This window comes from Petaurus breviceps, unplaced genomic scaffold (assembly GCF_028583685.1).
Source record: "Petaurus breviceps papuanus isolate PSGF00001 unplaced genomic scaffold, PetGlider_PUasm1.0 171, whole genome shotgun sequence".
Taxonomy (NCBI): domain Eukaryota; kingdom Metazoa; phylum Chordata; class Mammalia; order Diprotodontia; family Petauridae; genus Petaurus; species Petaurus breviceps.
Genome location: NW_027185754.1, coordinates 1251432 through 1258281, shown reverse-complemented (window position 1 = coordinate 1258281; position 6850 = coordinate 1251432). Strand labels below are relative to the sequence as shown.

Below are 6850 nucleotides of genomic sequence, written 5' to 3'. Positions count from 1 at the left end.
TGTATATGTATACATGTACATATATATGAATAGAAGTATCTTGCAAGGGAAGATCTGAAGAGCAGTTTTCTTGTATACGTTCAAGTGCCTGTTAAGGAAACAAAACAAAAAAAGCAACAAAACCACTAGATGGCACCATAATCACATCATCCCACCATAGGCATTTCTTCCAGAGGCTTGAGAGGAGGAAGATGATTTTTTAAACATTAAAAGAAAATAGAGGGGAAATAGAAGAATCTGAGCGACCATGTTCCTCTCCTCATCACTTGGGTGTGGACCACCGGTCTCCTCACCCACTGGGGGAGACAGATGAGATGCTTACACAAAATAGCTGTGCAAAGTGGAAGGAGGAACCTTATTTGTGTGCAGAGATATTCCTGAAACTAGCTGAGATACTCCATTTGATTTCACATCAGAAAATTACAAGAGGATAGAAGCATTTGTAAAGAATTATCCAAAAGGGCATGACGCAGGAGCTGTGCTTCCAGTACTGGTCTTAGCCCAAAAACATAATGAATGGTTGCCCATCAATACCATGGACTAAGTTGCTGCAATTTTACAAGTACCTCCAATGAGAGTATATGAAGTAGTAATCTTTATACAGTATACAATCTAAAGTCAGCTGGAAAGTATAGCATTCAAATCTGCACTACTATACCTTGTATGCTTTGAGATTCTGATAGCATACTGGAGGTCATTCAGAAAAATCTTGGCAATTAGTATGACTGTCTAAAAACCCCAAACAAAACTGTTAAAATATTTCTCCATATGTTTAAAATAAATGAAAATGAATTTCCTCAAAAAATATGATAGCTAAATAGTTATAAGAGGGTGGCAGTAGCACTTGGGTGGAATTAGAAAAGACTTAATGAAGGGGGGGGGTATCTGATCTGTGTGTTGAAGGAAGACAGAGATTCTAGGAGGTGAAAGGAAGGTGAAAGGAAAAAGAACAATACAGAGAGACAATAAGACCTCTGAGAAACAGAAGGCGTGTTTCACTGGATCACTGAGTTGAAAGTGGAGTAATACATAATGATACTGGAAAGACAGGTTTGGGTTAGGTTGTAAAGGGTTTGAAAAGCAAAATAGAGAGGATTATATTTTACCCTAGAAGCTACCAAGAGCTACTAAAGCATTTTGAGGAAACTAATGACATGGTCAGATCTGCCCTTAAGGAAAATTACTTTGGCAACTTTGGTGAAGGAATGGGGAATGGTGAATGATTTGGGCCAAAGTAACTAATTAACAGAGAATTACAATAGTCTTCAAAGGTTCTTAATCTTTTTTGTGTGTCATGGATCACTTGTAGACTGGTAAACCTATGGATCCTTGTCAGCATCTTTTTTGGTTTTTGTTTTTTTTGGTTTTTGGTTTTTATTATTATTATTATTATTATTATTTTTTTTTGGTGGAGAGGCAATTGAGATTAAGTGACTTGCCCAGTGTCACATGTTAATAAGTGTCTGAGGCTGAATTTGAACTCAGGTCCTATTGACTTCAGGGCTGGTGCTCTATACACTGTGACAACTAGCTGCCCCTCAGCATATTTTTAAATAATTGAAATAAATGATAAATTTCATATAGAGGTGGGTAAAAAATAAAGATATACACTTTCTTTCTATCCAAGTTCATGGATCCTCTGAAATCCATGAATCTCTTTGATATCCAAGGACCCTAGCCTAAGAACCCCTGGTAGAAGTGAAAGGTGATGAGTGTCTGAAATAAGGGCAGCGTCTCTGTGAGTAGAGAAAGGGAATTAAATGTGAGAAATGTTGTAGAGGTAGCAATAGCAAGGTTTGGCAATAGACAAATGTGGTGAGTGAGAATCACAAGGCAATGATAACTTAGAATGGTGGCACGTTCAACAGAAATAGAGAAATGTGGAAAGAGTGCATTTGAGGGAAAGATTGAAATCCATTTGGGACTTGCTGATTTGGACATGCTTCCAAAATATTCAGCTTAAGATGTTCAATAGGCAATTGGGGGATGTGGAACTGAGGCTCAGGGGAGAGACAAGGACTGTACACTAATGATATCATAGAAGATAGTAGAGTATAGGAACACCTAACTGTTATAAATTAGTTTAAATCTCTTAGCCTTGAAATAATTATGTCCCAGAATGCTGAAAGAATGTATAGATGGGACTGAAGAATCAATAACTTTTGAGAAAATTTAGAGAACAGTAGTGGTGCTATGAGATTAGAAGAGAGAATATATTTTCTCTATTTTCAAAAATTCCACAAATTAGTGACTGGTTGGTTTGATGTAAATCTCTGATTGACATCAGAGAAAAGTCCAAGAATAGGTTATTAAAAGTGTCAGGCTGGGGTGCCTAGGTGGTGCAGTGAATAGAGCACTGGCCCTGAAGTCAGGAGAACCTGAGTTCAAATCCACCCTCAGGTCCACCTGAGTCCAAATCCAGCCTCAAATCCACTTAATACTTACTAGCCATGTGACCTTAGGCAAGTCACTTAACCATGATTTCCCTGCCCTCGAAAAAGCAAAAAAATAAGTGTCAGGGTGCTCTCACAGTCACACAGATATCACATATGTTTGTTCTGAGTCTGCTCATTACTATCCCTCCCTCTTTACCGAAGTGCAGAAACTACAAGAGGCTCAGAAACTTGATATTCGTATATAGAATTTGAGTGGGCCCTCTTATCCCAGCCCAATAAGAAAGCTATTGTGAGACAAGAATAAAAAGAGGAAAAGGGACTGACAGGATACAATACCAACTTCCTTCCCAAATTTTTCCTTCATTACACAAAGTTTTGCTTATGTTAAGTCACAATATACTTTCTGGGATTGGGTCCTAGCCTTAATTGGCATTTAGTCTCCTCCTCTAACTTACTGAACACACCATCTCAGCTTCTTCTTTCCCCAATTTAGATTCATCCTTTCTACTCCAAAAACTATGAACTTTCAAAGTGCCCAAACTTCTAATACTTCATTGCACACACCAAACTGCTTCCTTCCGATACTCATGCTGTTATTCTCTACACCAAACTAATCACTCTGACCACTATGTTAGCTCTCAGTACCTGCTTCTTCCTTTAGCATATACCTCTCATGAACACTAGAGTGTAGCCTCATCTTTCCTAAATAGGCCAAAGGGATAAATAGCAGCTCGGTGGTGCATTGGATAGAATACTGGATTTGAAGTCAGGAAGATGATTAAATCAGACATTTACTAATTATATGATTCTAGGCAAGTCACTTAACTATTGTCTGCCTCAGTTCCCTCATCTGTAAAATTGAGATAATAATAATATCTACCTCCCAGGGTAGTTGTGAAAATAAAATGAAAATAATATTTGTAAACCACTTTGCAAACAGAAAACAATAAAAAACACTATGTAATTGTTATCTATTATTACTATCTTTGAACCTTGTATCCTTAGATGCATAGATATTTCCCCCTCAAATCCTATTAAATGGGATGTTTTGCAAGCACTCAGAAACTAGAGAAGTAATTACTAGGAACCAGCCTAGATTATATTTGTTGTTACTACTCATTTTCACGGGAACTGTTATTTGCTGACACCTATAGGGTTGAGGAGCTACATAGTTTCTGCATTGTAGGGTAAAGGGTCTGCCACTCATGAGTTTAGAACCCTAGGGCTATCCTTAGGTGTTTTCTGATTTAGACCCAATCTGCTGGCACTTAGGTGTCTTGCTAGAGAAATTCTTAGGCGTTTTAAAACTTTAGACTTCCATGATCCAAGATGGTATAGTAAGCAGCCAATTGCTGTAACTATCCAATATTCACCTCCAAACAATCATAAAATGGTGCCTAATACAAATCCTAGAACAACAGAACCAACAAAAAGATGGGGTGAAAAAAACTTTTAGTCCAAGAAACTTGGAAAATTGGCAAGAAAGGTCTATCTCACCCAGATAAAAGGAATGCACTCCTGGATAAGAAGCATCCCAGCAAACTGGCAGCCACCAGCAGCAAGCCCCAGTGGAAGATCCTGAACCCCATTGTGGTGGAGCAGGCAAACACCAACACCAAGACCTCACCACATGCCTTAGCATAGCCAGGGGAACCAGCAAGCTCCAGCTCTGAGAACCACCTCTTACTATAGCATAGCATCAGGCAAAGAGGCAAACTCCAACAGCCAGGCTCCACATGCTATAGCGAAGCATATACATGCAGAAATGCAGAAACACCTTACAAACCTCAGCACATGCCAGCCCACAGCCCTGGGACCCCAGCTAAGCAACAGGTAAATGCCAGACTCGGACAGCCTCCAGTAACACCAGTCACACCACCATCACACCTCTTCGGTATAGCACCAGACACAAAAGTCCCCCATTGGTTTCAGGGCAACAGTAGTGCAGTACCAGGTAAGCAGCCAGTGCCTGTAGCTCCTAGCACAAAAAAATCTGAGACATGCCCCTTCCAGAAAGAAAATGGGCCAAAAAAGATGAGCAAAAAACAACAACAAAAAGAATCCAACCACACAAGGTTATTATAGTGACAGGGAAGATCAAGGCACAAAATTGTAAGAGAAAAATAATGTCAAAACATTAATAGGCAAAACCCCAAAGAAAAATGGGAAGTAGTCTCAAGCCAAGAAAATACTCATGGAAGAGCCCAAAAAGGAACCTAAAAATCATATAAGAGAGATAGAAAAAAAACTGGGAAAGAAATTAAAATAATGCAAGAAAATTATGAAAAAAATAGCAATATCTTGGGGGGAAAATTCTTAAAAAGTATAATGGGCAAATAGAAAAGGAGATACAAAACTACACTGAAAAAAACAACTTCTTAAAGAGTACAATGCGGGGGGGGGGTGGCTAGGTGGTGCAGTGAATAGAACATTAGCCCTCGAGTCAGGAGAACCTGAGTTCAAATCCGGCCTCAGATACTTAACACTTACTAGCCATGTAACCTCGGGCAAGTCACTTAACCCCAATTGCCCTGCCTTCCCCATCCAAAAAGCAAAAAATAAAAATAAATAAATAAATACAAAATTTAAAAAGAGTACAATTGGCCAAATGAAAAAATAAAGTACAAAAGCTAATTGAGGAAAATAACTCCTTGAAAATTAGAATTGGGCGAGTGGAAGCTAATGACATCATAAGCATCAACAATGAATCAAACAAATTCAAAAGAATGAAAAAGTGAAAGAAAATTAAAATAACTTATGAGAAAAAGAATTCACCTGGAAAATAGATCAAGGAGAGACAATATCAGAATCCTTAGACTACCTCAAAGTAGTAATCAAAAGGAGGACCTAGATAGCATCTTTCAAGAAATTATCAAGGAAAACTGCCCTGATATCCTGGAACCAGAGGGCAAAGCAGGAACTGAAAGAATACACAGATCAAGTAAGGAAGGACATCCCAAAATAAAAACCCCAAGAGACATAATAGACAAATTTCAGAACTATCAGGTCATGGAAAAAATACTACAAGTGGTCAAAAAGAAACAATTTAAATATCTGGGAGTCATAATCAAGATTACATAGGAATTGGAAGCCATAATCTTGAAAGATCAGAGGTCATGGAACATGATATTCCAGAAGGTAAAGGAGCTAGGAACTACAACCAAGAATTACTTACCCAGAAAAATTAAGCATCATAATTTTAAGGGAAAAAAGTTCACTCAATGAAATAAAAAGATTTCAAGTTTTCATAAGGAGAAGACCAAAATTAAACCAAAAATTTGATTTCTAATATTAAGACCCAAGAGAAGCATAAACAGGTAAATGGGGAAAGCATAAAGAATTCAATAGAGCTAAACTATTTACACCCTTACTTGGGATAATTATACTTATAATTCTCAAAAATTCTTTCTCTAATAATGCAGCTAGAAGGAATATACAGAGTATACAGGTATAAAGAGGGTTTGAGGGAATGACCAACAAAGCCAAGTAGCAAGAGACAGAAAAATTCCATTTAAAATAACTGTAAAAAATTTAAAATATTTGGGAGTCTTACCTGTAAAGACAAAACCAGGAAATATATGAACACAGTTGCAAAATACTTTTCACACAGTCAGTTATGAACAATTGGAAAAATATCAGTTGCTCATTTTTATATTGGTTGAGCCAATATAATAAAAATGACAATTCTGCCTGAACTAATTTACTAATTCAGTACCATACCAATCAAACAACCAAAAATGTTTTATAGAGATAGACAAATAACATAAAAATTCATCTAGAAGAGCAAAAGGTCAAGAATATCAAGCGAATTAACAACAACAACAATAAAATGATACAAAGGAAGGTGGCCTAGCAATACCAGATCTCAAACTATATTAAGAAGGGTAATCATCAGAACTATCTGGTAGTGACTAAGAAATAGGGTGGCAAGTCACTGGAATAGATTAAGTATACAAGACAAGCAGTCAATGACTATAGTAACCTAGTGTTTGATAAACCCAAAGATTCCAGCTTTTGGTATAGGAAATAACTATCTGACAAAAACTGTTGGAAAAACTGAAAAGCAATAAGACACAAACTACATATAGATTGGCATCTCACGTTGCATAAAAGATGAAGTGAACATGGGTAAACAATTTAGACATAGAGAGTAATACCATAAACAAATTAGAAGAGCAAGAAGTAACCTAGCTCTCAGATCTGTGGAGAAAGGAAGAATTCATAGCCAAACAAGAGATGAGAACATTATGAAATGTAAAATAGATAATTTTGACTATATTGAAATGCTTTTGTACAAACAAAATCAATGCAACCAAGATTAGAAGGAAAACAGAGAGCTGGGAAATAATCTTTACAGCAATTTTCTTTGATAAAGGCCTCATTTCTCAAATATATAAATAATTGAGTCAAATTTATAAGAACACAGGCCATTTCCCAATCAATAAATTGTCAAA

The 6850-nt window shown here is 37.0% G+C and overlaps 1 pseudogene; it reads left to right on the top strand.

Moving 5' to 3' along the window:
- The first annotated feature begins 247 nt into the window (after positions 1-247).
- LOC138157214 (NADH dehydrogenase [ubiquinone] flavoprotein 2, mitochondrial pseudogene) lies at positions 248-720 on the top strand (annotated as a pseudogene).
- Positions 721-6850: the final 6130 nt, after the last annotated feature.